Below are 19,834 nucleotides of genomic sequence, written 5' to 3' on the forward strand. Positions count from 1 at the left end.
GCAAATATTTCTGATACTGTTCTTTTGCTCTAAACAAAAAATAAATAAGGGAAAAAACTCAATTTGAAAATGTAATAATCTTATTTAAAGTTTATGAAATATGAAAGAAAATAGAGAAGTAACTATTAAAATAAAGGAACACCACTAATATGACATTAACAGAATTTTATTCTTTATGTTGTAAAATTAAAAAAGCTGAATGAAAAGTTAGATACCAAAAGCAGACTTTTAATGAAAAAAATTAGTTGGCCACAGTCATTTGCAGATGTAAGTATTATAAAATAATTCTTGAAGATAATTATGCAAATTGCAAAACACTTTATAGTAATAAACCATGGTCAACAGAGAAAACAGAATATAGACCTTTGACGTAGTTTTTGTTATAGGATGGTTAGGATGTTTGTAATTTAAAATTAAGAAGTCATAAGATGAGGGGAGAGGAGAGAAATTTGTGTAAGGATTTTGTAAAGAAATCAATTAGGTTGATTGACCAAATATAACTTTCACATTTAGTTAATTTGATAATGGAGGGACATAAATAAGGAATAAAACAATACAGGAAGATAAAGATTGGAATTTATAAGCCAAATAATTTCGGTTGCATAGCATATAATAATTATACTAAATTTAAAAGATTAATATAAAATACAAAGTAACAGAAAATAGAAAAAAACCAGACAAATGTTTGACAAAAACTCTTAAACTAACTTCAGAAAAAAAACTATACAAAATTAAAAATAATGAATATTGGAATTAAAATATTTCCATTAACATACTTAATGTCAAAAAACATTTTTTGCTGTTTTATTAACAGTAACAGAGCAAAAATTAAAATTAAAAACAGCTGATCAATTACTTGATAAAAGATAAAACTATTTTAATCATCAAAGCCGATATTAACAGCTGACCGACACGTTTGTTTCGTATTAAGTTGTAGTTGTTACATTAATTTTATTTTAGTTATGGATTTTAGCTATAATTTTTTTTTTAATCCTAGGTAGTCTTCTGTAACTAAACTGTCAAATTATCTTTCAGTGAAGTGTAACATTTCGACTGAGTGTATGATTATTGAGACAATCTTTTGATATCCTAACCTGTAATATGTAACCGGTTTAATAAAGTAACGTAGTTACATTCTACGATCATTACAATAAAAGCCATCATCATCATCATTATGGATAGCCTGAAGATTTTAATCAAGAATTCATCAATATTTATAAGGTATCTGTAACATTTTGTAACACTCTTGTATTAATTAATTATGTATGCTTTTATATTTATACGTGATTAAATATTTTAAGGTTAGACAATTTTTTTAAAGCGGTTATTTAAAAGGAATTAACCATAACCAACCGATTAAATAGCTCTTCATTTAAAAAAAATCATTCAACATACTCCAGTAAAATAGCATTTCGTTTGTTATTTAATCGGAGAATGTTGTGTTTAAGAATCCGTCTGTATATATGAAAACAGAATGACATCACATATTTCATTTCTTTAGCTCAAAATTTACCAACTACTTTGAAATTTCCCTTTTTCGTAAATTATTAAATTAAAGAAGTTAAATTATATTAATACCTTTTAAAATTAGTTAAAACAATAAAATCCATATGAACTCTGTTTTTTATTTAGAAATTGTATTGTGTTTAAACATTTTTTCTTTGTTAATTGAATGACCAATTTTGTTAATGAGCGTTTTACTGTTGAAAAATTAAATTATTTCATTAATCTTTAAATTCTTTCTTGCGAATTCATTAAAAACTATTATTTTATAAAATTCGATAATGTTATTATTATTATAGTTATAACATATACAGTTATTAGAATATTATTATAGTTATAGTTTAGCATATTCATATCAGCTTATTACTTAGTAAAAACAACGAATGCTGTTTGAAAAAATGTTTATCTTTTTTACAAGTAAAATTATATTCTTCGATTACCATACATTACTTCCTTATCATTAGTAAATTTTTATTACGATACGCTTTATATAAAAATATTAATTAAAAATTTTCTTTAACTCTTTGTAAAAGTGCAATTAAAAATTAAATAAACAACGTAAAATTAATCAGATGAAATAATTTACGGAATTATCTACCATTAATAAAATATTAAGAGCTAAGACGATTTATTTTGAATACATGTGGACTTTAAATTTACTCATACTAATAAATTACAGTTATTAAATTAAAAAGTCGAGTAAATTAAGCTATTACGTATTTTATCGGTTGACAATTCAATGGTAATTAAACAGAGCCAAAATATACGATACTGTTAAATTTTTGTAGGTGAATGACCCTATGACCGACACAACAAAAGATTTATTCAAATAAGTAAGAATTGCATCGGTATATTGTATTAACATTGATTTTTTTTTCTAGAAATAAAAAATATCTTTATTTTGTTTTGATTAATTTGATAATAAGATTTTTTATAAATATTACTTTTAAATGAATGAATATTTTTTTTTTTACTCATTGCGCAGGTAGAGATCAGATCTAAAGGGAGACAGGCAGTCTAGGGCGTTGCTAAGCTCTGGTTTTTAGTGGGATGAGGGTTGTTTGGTTGCTATGACAACCGGTGTTCTGTTCTGTGGGGATGAACTTCTCTACACTAGCGAGCAGAAAGCAATGATAACAATATTATTGACAGCTCATAGAGGAAGTAAACTGCAGCTTGACGTTTTCACAAAGACGATTCATATCCGTGTATTATAGTTTCATTAAATGACGGGCATTTCATGTGAGATTATTTTACAATGAATAGTCTTACTTATCGTACAAATAAACACGTTCATTTCTGGTATAAGGGTTATTATTTTACAGATAATGTAGAAATATATCAGTCCGTATTGAACTGAGATTTTACTTTATTACTTGTAATTTAATTATAAAATCTAAACAAATAATTTTTTTTTTTGTAACGCTCTATAAATTAAATCTTTTTTTGTGATCGGTGCATAATAATACATTATGTAATTCACGTCAAGAATGAGTAAATATACTACTCTATGGATAAAAAAAGAGACTGCCACATTTGCCTGGATGGTTCAAGGGAAACCTTGATAAAACCCGGATCGGAACAGTGTCATAATAGATAATTAATTACAATTAAAAGATAGATCTGCTTAAAAACCGTATTAATAACATAAATTAAATTCATGAACACAGTTAATATGTAAGATAATTACAAAATAATTCTCAGTTTGAGAAACGTTAATGAAAATTATTTGAAGAATTATTTACGTACATGCTGAACGGAAAAATATTCAGAGGTTGTTATTTAAATTTTTAATTACTCATATTTTAAAATTCATCTACAAAATTATTTCTTCTGTAAAAGATAATCTTTTAATTATATTTTAAATAAATTGGTGGAACAATTTTTTTAACGGTTCGGTAATTTATGGAAGCATAAGAAGGCCTTTTCTCGTTTGTAGTCAAACAGTTCTGTTTTCTGGTTTAACAGAGGTGGATATTGTTAGTTTTTTAATAATAAATGGATATTTTTTTAAACATAGATTGTACATTTATAAATATAAAAACATTGATAGATTATTACTTTTTTTACTTTCTAAATTTCGGTTACGATGGTTCATATTTATGGGTGTCAAACAGCGCTGTGACAGTCCATTTTTTCTATCTCGAAAACTTGTTCTGGTTTTTTGAGGGAGCCCCAAAAGATGGCATTATTCTTCACATGAGAGTATATTAATTATAATTAATATTTAATAATAATGATAAACTTTATTAAAACGTACCGGTACGGTTTAATTTTCCATTTGTTGCAAATGGAATGAATTCGATTATCCCAAAATGTCATTTAATAATACAACCAGAAATTTCGCTTTATGGGCAATAGAAATATTATCATTATCATTAATGGGAATTCTATCCACGCGATTAGCGTTATTACGTCTACCTAAGAAGCACAATGGAACTGTTTTATTCATATGTTAAGTTTGATAATACATTTTATATATAGGATATATGGACCGTATTTTTTATTTAAGGCAGCTGTTTTCGTAATTTTTTATCTTAAGGAATTATTTTGTTACGTTGGAGTGGTGGTTGTGTATCCTGTTTTTTTTTTGTAAGAGTAACAGCGATGTTTGGCTACACAAGATTGTAGCTCAGCGTACCGCTAGCAGTTCCCGTCTTTAAATATTCTTTAAAAAAATTATATAAGATTAAGAAGGATAATGAATTCAAGATTTTAAATAACTTCTGTTACACAAACCTGAAGAAATTAAAAAATATAAGCAAAATATCAAAATCCACTTCTCATTAAATGAGCGTAATCGCCGATTAAAATTTTACGAATGTATTTTCACTAATGTAACCTACATAGTGTTATTTCAAGTAATTTTCACCTTTGTTCAGGTTATAACTTCCCTTTTTAGGTAGATTTCATTAAAAAGCTACCTATTGCAATGGTACCATGATTCGACTTCCGCAAAATTTCGACATATCATCGCGTTTCACACCCCCCAGACCCCAAAACCAGCGTCAGCTCAAATGTTTATATATACAAGACTTCAAAAAGAGTGTTATAATTATGATCCCAAAGACAGCAGGAGCAGATAAATGTGAAGAATACAGAACAATTAGCGTAACTAGTCATGAATCAAAAATTTTAATTAGAATTCTGTACAGAAGAATTGAGAGGAGAGTGGAAGAAGTGTTAGGAGAAGACCAATTTGGTTTCAGGAAAAGTATAGGGACAAGGGAAGCAAGTTTAGCGCTCAGATTAATAGTAGAAGGAAGGTTACAGAAAAACAAACCAACATACTTGCCATTTATAGACCTGGAAAAGGCGTTCGATAAAATGTTCAAACTTTTAAAATCAGACTGGAATAAAATGTTCAGAATTTAAAAAAATTAGGGTTCATTGATAGAAGAACAATTGCTAACATTTACAGGAACCAAACAGCAACAGTAATAACTGAAGAACATAAGAAAGAAGCCGTAATAAGAAAGGTAGTCCGACAAGGATGTTCCCTATCCCCGCTACCTTTTAATCTTTACATAGAATCAGCAGTTAATGATGTTGAAGAACAATTTAGATCCGGAGTAACAGTACAAGGTGAAAAGATAAAGATGCTTCGATTTTCTGATGATATAATAATTCTAGCTGAGAGTAAAAAAGATTTAGAAGAAACAATGAATGGCATGGATGAAGTCCTACGCAAGAACTACAACATGAAAATAAACAAGAACAAAACGAAAGTAATGAAATGTAGTAGAAATAATGTAGATGGACCACTGAATGTAAAAATAGGAAGAGAAAAGATTACGGAGGTAGAAGAATTTTGTTATTTAGGAAGTAGAATTACTAAAGATGAACGAAGCAGGAGCGATGTAAAATGCCGAATAGCACAGGTGAAACGAGCCTTCAGTCAGAAATATAATTTTTTTACATGAAAAATTAATTTAAACGTCAGGATAACATTTTTAATAGTATATGTTTGGGGCGTAGCTTTAAAAGGAAGTGAAACTTGGACGATCGGATTACCAGAGAAGAAAAGATTTTTTGAGAAGAAGAGCTTCTGAAATGTGGTGCTATAGGAGAATGTTAAAAATCATGGATAAAGTGACCAATGAAGAGGTGTTACAGCAAATTGATAAAGAAAGAAGCATTTGGAAAAATGTAGTTAAAAGAAGAGGCAGACTTATAGGTCACATGTTAAGGCATTCTGGGATAGTCGCTTTAATATTGGAGGGACAGTTAGAAGGGAAATATTGTGCAGGCAGGCAACGTTTGGAATGTGTAAAACAAATTGTTAGGGATGTAGGGTGTAGGGGATATACCGAAATGAAACGACTGGTACTAGAAAGGGAATCTTGGAGAGCTGCATCAAACCAGTCAAATGACTAAAGACAATATATATATATATATATATATATATATATATATATATATATATATATTTCACTTTCTTGTGGACGCGATAACTGCCGTAATTTTGTGCCAATCACTTTAAAATTGTTCCTTAAAAATAACTCGTCCCAAAATCTCGATCGAGTTCGTTAACGGCCAAAATCAGACCATGGAGGTGGAAACGAGGGTTTTTAAAAAAATAAAAATAAAAAAAAATATTGCTATAACCTTTTTATTAAGTAAAATTTCGAACTCGTTTTAAATTCCTACTATTCTTTGGATAAGGGCATAAAACTTATATAAGTAAAGTTTTTTGATATCATCAACCATCGGCCCGGGGGGGGGGGTGGAAAAAAAGGGTCTTGAAGACAAAAAAAATCATACCTCCATTAATAGGCACAGTATCGAATCGGTTTAAAGTGGACGTTAGTCCTTTCAAAATTATCTGAAACTTTTGTCTTAAATAATTTTTTATATGCCCATCCCTTACGGCAAGGGATGACAAAATATTGCTGGAATTGTAAGAAGATGGGACTTGTGTGTTAAACATGTGAAACTTTTTTTCACATACAACTACTGTCGTATTGAGTAAATTTGAATTTTGTTTAACTTTAAGATGGAAATCCTTTTTTATTCCCTACTTTTCACCGGTGAAATCTACCTCTGCCTTCCAGCGTGTGCCGAAAGGGATTTTTTTCTTAGGTTAAAAAAATTCCCATGAAGTTTTTTCAAAATAGAAAACTAAGAAAAAATTATTATAATGAGATTATACTTAAAAAATATTTGGAATATATTCGATTTTAAATAAATAATCATTTAATTTTCATCTTAATTTTTTTATCTGTTGAAAATTTTCATAGATTATTTTCTAAGCGTGAAAATTTCGAAAAACCACACTTCATAAAAATATCTGAGCAAAATATATACTTAAAATATTCACAAAACCTATATTCTTTGTAAGTTTTTCCAAAAGAATTATCTTTACAAATTACAGCTGTGTTAAATTTGGTTTTAATAAATCTGCTTTGTAACATTTATTTCCAAGCTGCAAGGGCCGTACGGAAAGTTGTAGATCTGAATAAAGAAAATACAAAATTTTTCAGAGTTTTTTATTTTTATTTTTCAACGTAGTTATTTTATAATTCGATAAAGTTAGAACAAAGACTTCCCAACCTTTTTAATATCCTCACTGTTGATTTGTCCATCAGTTACCTCAACTTTGACCTCATTATTTGAAGTGAATCTTCGTCCAGCGAACCATTTCTTCAGGTTTGGGAAGAGGAAGTAATCGGTGGGAACCAAATCCGAATGTGAAGCACTTTGAAGTGTAGGTGTTGGAGTTTTACAGTAAAAACTCTGAAACGTATGTTCCGGCACATTGTCTTGGTGAAAGCTTTTTGGCAAGATTCGGACGTTTAGCCTTAATATCACCTTTCGCGTAATACTCGGGTTGGTTCGGCCTGTTTCCACATATTCGTATGAGCACTCCACCAAGAGAATTATAAAGCCTAACAGTGACTTTTTTCTGCAGATGAAATCGTTTTTTTGCTTTCTTTGGGGTAGTTTCACCTGCTCACACCCGTTGTTTGGATTGCTATTTGGTCTCTGGCAAATAATGGTGAATCCATATTTTATTTACTGTTATAAAACGTGGAAGAAACCCAGAGGAATCGCGTTCCTCTGATCGAATATCCTCGATAAGTATTCAGTCGAATACGTTTTTTGTCGACTCTAACAAACGCAGCACCCATCGATCGGAAAGCTTTTTCATACCGAAAACACGAAATCAAATGTAATGGACACTGTCTATCGAGATGTTTGCTATATCAACAAGCTTGTGCACATTCAGTCGGCGACTTTATTACAGGTTGAACTTCAATTTTATAATTTTTCAGAAAATATTAAGACTTTTTTGGTTTATTCGATCGCTACAAACGTTCACATCTGAAACTACTAAACGCTCGCGTCTGGAAGTTCGGAGCACCCATCTAAATAAAATATACTTGACAAATATAATAATAATTTGATCAAAATTACGCATCTCTGTGTCAGGCCGAAAATTTTCCGGAAGACCCTACATTTGTACCGTACAGAAGAAAATTTCGAAAAATCTTTTTATCAAGGGTAGGAAAAATATTTTCTTTGACAGAAAAACTTTTGAAAATTTATTAGCAGAATTTAGTTTTTGATTGAAAGAGGTAAGATGTAAATGAAATTATGCTAAAGAAAATGTATAAGAGAGTTTGGAGATGACGAAATTAACTTGTTTTTGTATTTTTTTATTTAGATAATAATATATCAATGTGCACCTTATAAATGATTAAGCTTGATGTACCTACAGGTTGGGCAAATCTAAGGAATTGGTTCAGGAAATCGACTAACCAAAAATGCTCATGTGGGTAAATGCCCTATCTCTCTTCATTTTCCGTCTGTACGTTTTTTTTTTAATAAAAATGTTACATTTAGGCAACAATACCTTTTACAAAATAAATATATTTGAAAAATTTTATTTTGAAAGTTCCAAAATTATAGCTATTCAGATTTTTTAATAACTAATAGCTCCGTAAGTAATAGTTTATGAAATTATATCTGCTTAGATAAAATGTTAAGCCTTTTATTGTAAACAAAATGACACTTCATTAGTTGAAATCGGTTGGTAAACAACTGATATATGGTTGAATTAAGTGAATCTTAAAAAAAATCTGATGTGGACACAGCCGATTTCCTTGTACGCCTATTAAATTATATATACACATTTTTAAAAATACATAATATTTTATTTCATTAATACCTTCTGATATTTTTCCTTTTCTTTTTTTTTGTTGTTATTGAATATTATTTATTGTATTTGTTTTTTTTACATCAGAGGTTTAAAAAAAAGAAGAAAAACAGGAGATGAAGTCTGATTCGAACCGATGTACCTTCTCCTTGTAAGATCCAATTACTGCATTAATTAAAATTTTATTTGGCTATAATTCTGGAACCAATGAAAATAAATACCACTAATGTTATATCGTTGAAGAACTCTCAACGAGGGCTTATTACTGTAGTTAAGGAAAAGTCCAAAATCCAAATTTTTTTGATTTCTGTACATACGTCCACACGTACGTACAGACATCACGCCGAAACTAGTCAAAATGGATTCAGGGATGGTCAAAATGGGTATTTCCGTTGAAATCTGAAAACCGGCATTTTTTGCGATCACAATACTCCCTTTACTTCGTACAAGGAAGTAATTTTGCAGTTTAAAAGTTGTTTTCCCTTCCTTCACTAACCGATTTAAAAATAATTTTTATTATTAGTGATTATTATGAACATTTTAAAGAAAGAAACAGTAACGTTAGTGTAAGTTTTGTAGGGTACACGTATACTAAATTTTTATTGAAAAAAAACAAAGTGGTGGACATAGGGAAAATGAAGCGTGATATAGAATTTGTTCATACATACTTTTCTGTTTGTTTTGTTGTCCTGAATCAGTCTCTTAACTTTGGCCAACACTTCTCGGGACACTTGTGTATATATATATATATGCATACACACATGTACATTTATAAAACTGATAAAGTGTAATAACGTTTTTGCTTCACACTGCTTGTTCCGGTCCGGGTCGGGCCAACCCGGAGCCTTGTCCCGTGGAGGGAACTACAAATCTGATTGAAAAAATGAATTCCTGGTAAAATTTCAATCTGTTTTGATACGTTACATGACCCCCTTTCCATTTAAATAAATGGTCGGCGATTCAAAATGGCGGCCATTGTTGTATTATGCCCCAGAGATGGGCCCTCATACCTAATTTACGTTGGTGTATCCAAATGTTTCATTTTCTTTACAACTTCTGAAATAATAGACTGTACCTCGACTTTTGGAACATTCTGTATAATCGGAGAACCCACGGCGCTCGGCTCTAAACCCGTATACGAAAATTAATAGTGATTCTGATAACAATGACGATTGGAGATAACTTTCAAATGTTCACTATGCCAGCAGATTCACTTGATGTTTTGATTTGTAGGGTTAGTAGTAATCTTTAATGTTCAGGGCAGGCAGGAAGTTTTACACTTTCAAACTTGAGACGGGTGTCTGGGACGTCTCCTGTTTAAATCTAGTTCCTGAATTGTGGTCTGTGTTTTATTTCTGCTGTCAGGCTCGGATACCACGTAGTGTACGGGGGGATAGTCTACGCGCTGTGATCCCCTTGCGCATTGAGTCGGATTACTGCGCAAGGAATCGTTTGGTCGTGTTGCAAACTGGAACAACCACCATTGCTGTCAGCGTGGAGCCATATCTAAAGAGGGAGGTTTGTTGAAAGTGTCCCTCGGGTAGCCTACCTCATCTCGGTAGTGTAAGCTGAACTATTTTTGGCATATGTGAGTGCTGATAGGCGAATAATGCAAAATATTATTCACAGCGATATGTATCAGTAGGAAGTTGGTGTTGTATTTCTCAAGTTGGTGCTGCAGGAGAACGTGTTTGAGGAAGCTATCACGTTTTTTGTCTTTCGCTGCTGTATTTTAATTACATAAAACTCTGCATGGGTAAGGATTATATTTATCCAAGTCTCTTATAGCTATGGCGTGTGTATCACCTGACATACAAAAGGCATAACTCAAGATCGCTTTCTGTGAGAGTAATTACTATTTATAATACAGATAAAGCGTACAGTGAACAAAGTAAAGGCGTTACTTACGTAACGATATATAAATTGTATTTCAACAATATATTCTTGTCATATTAATCTGATAAAATATTTTTAACTTTGTAAAAAGGTCTAGGAAGACCACTTCAGTCCTCACTATATCTAGATAATAGCTATAATAGCTATGCCTCCGTTCTCGGGAGTAATCTGGAAAGAAAAATTAAAATTTCATCTACGCCGTGACTAAGACTTCTAAAACTCAAAGTTTTGAAAACACTTAATATTTCTTATTAATAAACTGGATCTTAATTAATCTCTTTTGGATGAAAATGATACTTTAGTTTTTCATTTTATTAAATCTAGCTACAAATGTTATTATTAACAGCATCAATGCATATGTTTGATTTTACAAGTATATACTAAATAGATTATTAAGATAATAAACAACTAATAATTAGGATGTGATAATAAAATTCAATGACGTCTAGTTCATTAATGTGGTACGTACAACTAATATACCTTAGTTATACGTACCAAATGACCTATTTCGATATTTTTTATATTTTACCTCTTAAAATCAAAACCTAATAAAAACCTATCACTTTATTAAATGTTATGTTAAGATAATATATGCACACACACACACACAGACACACACACACACACACACACACACACATATATATATATATATATATATATGCAGGAGAGCCAAATAAAACCGGCCCAAGGAAATAAAAATTTAAAAATGAGAAGGAATTACTTACATTTATAGATTCTCAATTATAGTCTTTTGAAAAAATAAATTTTGACAATGTTGCAATGTAATTTTAAAATCTCTGTTCAAAATAATTACCACCAGCCGCTATACAAAGTTCAGCGCGGTGAATCTTGTTCTGAAAAACGTTCTGCAATTCTCCTACTGGAATCCTGGCAATCTCTTGTCATGTTGTCTTTCCACTCTTCCAAATTCTGCAGTTTGTTCTTGTTTACTATCCCCTTCAGGTAGGTCCAGTGGTAAAGTCGCACGGTGATAAGCCTGGAGATCGGGGTGGCCAAAAATCCTTACTGATTGTTCAATCCCTCGTGAAATCTCGAGTGATTTGAGTGAGAGACCATTCGATCAGAATTGTGGAAAGTCGCTCCGTCTTGTTGGAAGTATCCATAAGAAAATTCTTGTAGAGTCAAGTTATGCGTAAATTTTTCATACAGTCGTAAATAAACGTCGGTATTAACAGTCTCCTCAAAGAATATTATTCCGATGATACTGCTTCCAGAAATTGCACACCGATCACCCATTTTTAAACCGTGACGTGGTTTCTGATGGGTTTCATTTGGGTTTTGTGTAGTCCAGTGCCGCTGTGTATTATGAAAATTAACGTAGCCTGATAAATGGAACCACGCTTTGTCTGTTGAAATGAAGAGAAAAGGATCAAGAAATCATTCGCTAATATTCTGTTAGCAATAATTTACTCGTTTACTTATCATGTTGTTTTAATTCATGCACGATAGGCTTTCATTTTTAAACCGTGAAGTATACGCCGACATGATGTTCGAGAAACTCCTGCTTTTAGATCAATCGTCTTGTTGACTTGTGAGGACTTCCAATACGATTCGCTATATCAGTGGACTTCTGGAGTTTTAACGGCTGTTTGTTTCATTCTCTTCACATTGGTAACAGACCCAGTTTTTCTCTACTTTTACAGTAAATCTTGAATTGTTAATTTTGCAGGAACATTTCTTCGAGGATACGTTTCTTGAAACCTTTCACGAACAAATTTATCGGCATTGTGCGAACATATTCCTCCACAATGAAAACACGCCGCTCAATTGAGTACACTACGACGCACAAACTCACTGAACAGGAGAGGAAAGCTGATGGCTTATGAGAGAGTCAATGACCGTTGACTATTAACAAGCATTCGTGACAAACATACCATCTTCTGACACCGTAAGATACTGTGTTAGACGGCTGAGACCGGTTTTATACGGACCACCCGGTATATATATGTTTCTATTAATACTTGTTTATACTTTTAGTAAGCGTGATATAACTGGTGACTTTGCCGTATTACTTTGTCGTCAAGTAAGTTCTAGGAAAAGATTTAATTACACCATTCATCTATCTTTTAGATAATATGTCTCGTTTTTCGGTTTTTTTTTTTTATTAGCGTGAAAATAGAAAAAACCCACTTTTTTCAGATGTTTGGGAAATTAAGACATCGTAAAAAAAAATAACCTGTGGCGATAAATATTTAATATACCAGGCATGTTTTTAAAGGAAGATCTGTTTTGAAAAAAAAAGAATATGAACAAACTTTATTAGTTAAGCATAAAAGCTATATTTAAGTATTTGAATAGCTGCCTTCAACTTTATTTCTCATAGCGTTTCACTATCTTCTCCATTCCTTCTTCAAGAAATTCCGTCGCCAGTGACTTAAACCACGTAGTAACGCCATTTTTCAATTCGTCATCATCGCCAAACCTTCGTTATGAAAGCCTACTGTTTAAAGTGAAGATAAACAAATAAATAGTCGTTGAGAGCTAAATCAGAACTATAGAATGGATGATTGAAAATCTTCCTACAAAATTTTTCCAATGGTCTCAATGAATGATTTCCCGTGTGTGGTCGGGAATCATTATGCAAACACAAAATCCCTTGGGATAACATCACATGCCGTTTGGTTTTTTTACAACTCTTCTAAGATTATACTTTACTAAGCGTGATATAATTTAATACGTTTTGCAATACGTATCGGCATTCTCAGTAGTTCTGCGATTATTGAATTCGATGAGCAAGTCATCCTTTTGTCACAAAAAAACAGTAGCCAAAAGCTTCTTTACGGAACGTTCTTGTTTGAACTTCTTTGGTCTAGGAGAAGATGAATGCTGCCATCACACTGACTGCTGCTTTGTCTCGATGTTTGAAAAAAAAATCAGGTTTTATCTCGGCAACAGTGTAATGAAACAATTCATCATCTTCATTTTCGTAACGCCACAAAAATTCATGCGCTTTAGCAAGACGTTTTACCTTGTGTGTGTCGATTGACTTCTTCGGCAATATCCGGAACACAATTTTTAGCTCAATGTTCGAATCAAAACTTCAAAGATCGTGAAACATCAGAGATATTGTCACTCGGTGAAATGGCGGTTTTTTCGAATTTTTCGTCAACTTTTTCAAATCATCCGTTATCACTGACGGTCGGCCGCTACGTTCTTCTTCATGAACATTGCCCTTTTCAAAACAACAGTGTGGTACTGTTGTTTTGAAAAGGGCGTTATCAAAACAACATCATCTTAATTTAGCGTTATTCTTAATATTCGGTCATAAACATCGCACATTTACCTGTGAATTTCAATCGCTGAGTTTTTTGCCATCAAAATTGGATTCTCCACGTACTTCACACTCAGCGAGATCAAAAATTGTAGTTCTCTTTATAAATGGATGAATGTAAACAACCAACTGCAGAATGGCTTAATTACTGTTGTTAACAGCTGACTATTGATTGAAATAACTGAGCTACGCAAGCGCTATTTATTTGCATTGAGTGTATAGGCGGCAAATTCAAAACAGACCTTACTTAAAAACAAGCCTCGTACTAATTTGTTGTTCATATAATCCTTATTTACTATTCTGCCGAGTACCAGTTAGATTAAACAATTTTTAAAAAGGCTATTACTTTTTTTTTTAAAAAGGCGTGTGTCCGGAATTTGACGAGCGTTTTGCGATAAATTTGGAATCGTTAGTACCACATTAACTCGATTATAACATTTTTAAATCGAAATAAAATGATGGTTACTCGTGATGGATGTACATGTGAGAATATTTTACGAATTAAAAAGTCGCAAATGAAACAGCAGTAGTCTAGTTCAAGTACGGTCTGATTGCAGTGCATTGATGTAGCTGAATTTATTATTAATAACTTATTGTTATACCCTGTTATTTAAATTACATTATACCCTGGCGGGTATAATGTAATTTAAAATTGATATAACTTAGAGTGATTTGTATTTTTGAATAAGTGATAAAAGACATACGTGTTTATGTACGTTATTACATTTATTGATATTTTTTAAATTTAAATTTATTAACTAAATAAAAATATTTCCAAGAATTATTAAATATTTGATATGCCTAAACATTAACAAAAAAAATGTCGTATTTTATTACTTTCAGGATGTATTTTCATTTGAAATCGTATGTAGTTGAAAGAGAAATGCCGTTTCACAGAGCATTTTTAATTAAAAATAGTTTCAAATCTACGTCCATTAATCGTATCTATCATCTTATTTCTATCTCAAATTATTAAACTGAAATTCTTTTTCTACATTCTCGATTTCAATGACATCAAATATATCGAAAAACTCTCATCAGATCTCGGAAAATTAATTTGCAGGAAAACATTGTGGATGTTTTAAAAAGTGTTTAATCGGACTGGTATTCAGCAGAGTGATAAATAAGAGTTAGATGAAAAATATGTCGCAGCATAAAATTTTATAGCTGTCTGTTAAGTTGCGTAAATTTTACTTTTCCAGCATCTGATTTTTCGATTTTCACGCTAATAAATGAACTTTTTTTTGTTTTATTATTTGTAGATTTTACGCAAAAAATTGAATAATTCTTATAGTATAATTAAATTTTCTATGAATTTTTACTTCCCTGATTATAGTGATATACGAGTATGATGTTATAACAGTTTTAACGGGAAAGTATATTGATCGTTAAAAAAATATCCAAAATAAGTGGCCTTTTTAAAGTTTTGTGACTAGGAAACAGTAAAAAAACCTTCTAACAAAAAAAAGATTATAAATAAAAAGAAAATAAAATAAATTTTAAATTATTAATAATTAAAACAGCCGCTTACCAACAAATGTTTTTATATTTTTTATACGTTCAAGCGCTTTCGGAACAGAATTCCATCATCACGAACATAAAAATGTATATTATATTCTTTAATAAAACTAAAACTTTGTTGCCATTTGTAATTTTTTTTATGTAAAGTATATAAAATATAACATTATGAATGTCTCCACCGTTAAACAGTGGAGACATTCACTATGACAGGACGTTAAGTCGACACAATTTTAAAAATATGACGACCACTGTTATTTCTGTATACTGTATATAAAGAAATTTACATATGACAACGAAGTTTTAGTTTTATTAAGAATATAATATACATTTTTAATGATGAAATTTTATTCTGAAATCGCTCGAACGCATGTATAAAAGAATTTTTGGTAAGTGGGTTTTTTAATTATTAATTATGTAATCATACCAACGGGACATGTTTGATATAAATTGTAAATAATCTGCGAAAAAAGTTTTATTCCGATTCTCCCAAGTCCAAAAAATCTTTTTTTGTCATAAAATCTATTTTATGTACCTACGTACGTATGTTTGTTGGCCTGTATTTAGTCTTATAATTTTGGATCACGTTGACCAATTTTCTTCAGACTTGGTAGACAGATAGTATCTTCGGAAGAAAAGAATGTACTCTTGTACAACTTTTAAAGAAAAAGAAGGATAAAAGGAATGAATCGGAATTTTTTGCACATATATTTTCTACATCAATAGGCCTTCAGACCACTTTAAAGGTTTTTGCCCATCCCGCCTCAATGGTCTGTGACAACAAAAAATTATTTTTTAATCTAAAAAACCTTTTTAAAATTTACTTTAAATTTAAATCCATCTCCAAGTTACCCATTGCGTTTAAAATGGAAAAATCTTACTTTTTTTATAGTCTTTACTCTTTAGTATTTCTTGAAAAAAAAAAATTAGCCAAAAATCTTCCCCTTTCCCGGAAAATTACAACTGTGTTTATTTAGAATGGTGGCTGTATCTTTGTACTTTTAAATCATTTTATAAAATTCTATTTTAAACTTGTTATCACCACTTGGGTTTATTTTCTTAAAAAATAACTTTACCCGAATGCTTTGAATTGAGCATGGGAGCCCCCAAATAAAAAAAAACTTTTTCGCAATTTCAAATTTTTTAAAACTCAAAACTTTTATTTTATTAAATAATAAAGTCACCAAAATAACTTAAACACCTTCCCTGAACATGGAGCTCCCAAATTTAAAAAAAAATTCGAACAAATCTTTTTTAAATTTCGACTTTAATTTATTTAAAATCAATTTTCTGGCTTAGCCAGATAGTTTATTTCAAAAATGAATTTCATAAGATGACTGGTGTAGTCGGAAAGTTATGCAACTGATTGTCGCTTTTTTTTGACTAACAAACACAGTAAATTCACGTGCCACGCTATTTGGTACTTGGTATTGGATCAATTTTGTTTAATCTAAAGAAATATATTTCTGGGTTTTTATATACATTTTTTTAAAAAAGAAAATATTTAATATTAAATTTACCTAAGTTTATATTTTTTTCTGTTATTGTACATTACTTCCTTCTTTGGCAATCCTTTCCTTAGTTGTTTTACAAAATGTATAAGAAAAGTTTTTAAAGTTGTGTAAAATACAACCCCTTCTATCCTTTTATTAGTTTCCTTATATAAAATATATATATTTATATTCTTTTAAAGTTACAAGACTTACTTCAGACGTTTCTTTTATTGTACTCTAATCGAATTGTAACTTTTTATTTATGCCAGAGAAGTTCCTTATTCCCGTATTATCGTATAAAACTCTAATTAATATTACATCTCTTCACTTCTACTTTTGAATAACATTCTTCTTAATGCAATGAAAGAGTTTCTAAGCTTTTAACTTCGTATATTGAGAACATTTAAGAGTTCTTAATAGTGTAATAAGTTTTATTAAGTTTCATTAGTGGTAAAAATTAAATTTTTAGGGTCTCACTTGTTAAATTACTAACAAAAGAAATGTACTGCTATTGGTTAATAAAATACGAGTATATCTCCAGATATTCTTTTTTTTAAATCCCGTGATTCTAAAAGTTTTAATATTTTCGTTATTATATTTTGTAAGTAGGTTATTAGATTTTAATTGAAGGTAGAGTTGGTGTCTCGTGATATATACATAATTATTATTCTTGAATTATTCTTTATATATATATATAAAACAGGAATAATTCAAGGAAACGGGAAATCTGTGTTGGTATCACTGGGTAAATGTCAGCACTGAATAAGCTACCTCACGTCGTCTTGTCATGGAATCTTGGAGTGTTGCGCAAGGTGATTTTGCTATCAGAGGTTTTTATAAAAATAATGACAATATGGAGGCTACGCGTGAAGAATTTCGCCTACGCCACGACCGCGTACCACCAGCATATCCAATTAACATATGGATACGTAAAGCTTTACCTTTTGTACCGTATTGCACCCCTCTATCTTTTACCACATTGTTGAACATTTTTGAGGGATAAAGTTCAGCAATGAAAAAGAAACCTTCAGGCGGTATGCAGGCCGTTCGTACGCCAGACAATATCGAGAATGTTTCAGCTGCTGTCATAAAATGCCCAACCCTTCAGTCATCGTCATCACTGTTTTTAGAATCCCATAGTTAAATTATTCGATGAATATGTCAAAAGTACTTATTTTACCATCCGTACAAGTTGCAGATCGTCCAGGAACTGAAAGCAAACGATCATCTAATGCGCTATCAGTTCTGTGAACGATTGGTTGTAAAAATGAACAAGCACGATGACTTTGTTAACAAACTGTGGATGTGGGATGAAGCCCTTTTCCACCTTAACGGATTGTTAAAAAAAAAATTTCGTTTTAGGGTACAAGTGATTCCTATAGCACTTATCAGGTGTAGGCGCTACACCTGCGCCTACTATACTGCAGTTAGGTTACCGTATGGTGTACTGTATCATCGAATGGCATCATATTTTTTCTGCAAATCACAAAGCGATACGAATGTAGATGGCTGCTGTAGGCCAATCGTCGGCAACCGTATAATTTCGACAGATGGGATGTACCACGGCCTTCCAGGTCTTCTGATTTATCGGTGTGCGGTTTCGTCTTATGGTATCATCTTAAAAGCAAAGTATATAGCGGTTGACCTGCTACGTCAAAATAATTAAAAGTAGAGATGCGAAAAGCAATGCTAAAATTCATTTTGAAATGTTACGTCTAACCTCCAGAGTTTCTTTACGAGACTGCAGGTGCATCTACGCAGAAACGGAGCTCACCGGCAAGATGGAATTTTTAAAAAAATCAATTTTGTATTTGTATTCATAAGTGACATATCTTTTTTCTTTAAATGTCATAAATAAATTTATTTAATATAATTTTTTTTAAGAATATTTAATTTTCAAAATTCCCCGTTTCTCTGAATCACTGTGGATGTACAATTGATTTTTATTGCCGATTATATTTTATCTTTAGTGTTAAAGGTGTGACCAAAACCTCTTCTTATTCTACACCGAAAATACATTAAAAGTTAAACATTGTCGCAATGTAAATACGAGATTTCTTTTTATAACAAAATGTAGGTCTACATTTTTATGAAACTATATTAAACCCCAAAATGGCTGATTTAGTGACTCTGGAACCTTTTTACAATCACCCATTCATGTGTAATAATGTATCCTCAAATAATTTCCATTAACGTTTTTATAAAATATTGACTTAACCGGTTAAAAAAAAAAGTTTTGTAAGTTTTGTAATTCTGGTTTGATCAAGGTTTTACCTTAGTCCATTAAGAGAAATACACTTTATATAATTTGTGTTATTACCATATCTATCCATTCTGGACGTAATTTATATAATTTATGTTATGTATCGATTACATAAAAATCTGATGTGGACACCACATGACTTCCTGTATGCCTATTAAATTACATATACACATTTTTTTTAAAATGAAAAGTACATAAAATGTTATTTCATTTTTTACAATTAGAGGTTAATAATTATTAATAAATTAGTATATTTAAATTAAAAAAAAAGGAGATGTAGTCGGATTTGAACCGATGTGCCTTCCCCTTGTAAGATTCAAACATTTCATTAATTAAAGCTTTTTTTGGCTATAAATCTGGAACCAATGAAAATAAGTACCACTTATGATATATCGTTGAAGATCTCTCAATGAGATCTTATTACTACAGTTAAGAAAACGTCCAAAATCCAAATCTTTTGGATGTTTTCAACAGTCGTAAATCCAAAATTTCAACATCTTACGGCTAATCGTTTTTGAGTTATGCGAGATACATACGCACATACTTACGTACAGACGTTACGCCGAACTAATCAAAATGGATTCAGGGATTGTGAAAGTGAATATTTCCGTTGAAATCTGAAAATTGAAATTTTTCGCGATCACAGTAGTTCCTTTACTTCGTACAAGGAAGTAAAAATAATTTATACAATGTATTGCTATGTATCG

At 30.9% G+C, this 19,834-nt stretch overlaps 1 protein-coding gene across 1 annotated transcript in view; it reads left to right on the forward strand.

Moving 5' to 3' along the window:
* The first annotated feature begins 1,108 nt into the window (after window positions 1–1,108).
* The window catches only part of LOC142319313 (proton channel OtopLc-like), a 422,996-nt gene continuing 404,270 nt past the window's right edge, over window positions 1,109–19,834 (forward strand). The window contains exon 1 of the mRNA XM_075356452.1: window positions 1,109–1,221. The gene's annotated coding sequence lies outside the window, so the exon portion shown is untranslated. The remainder of the gene's footprint in view (window positions 1,222–19,834) is intronic.

This window comes from Lycorma delicatula, chromosome 2 (assembly GCF_047948215.1).
Source record: "Lycorma delicatula isolate Av1 chromosome 2, ASM4794821v1, whole genome shotgun sequence".
NCBI classification, from domain to species: Eukaryota; Metazoa; Arthropoda; class Insecta; order Hemiptera; family Fulgoridae; genus Lycorma; species Lycorma delicatula.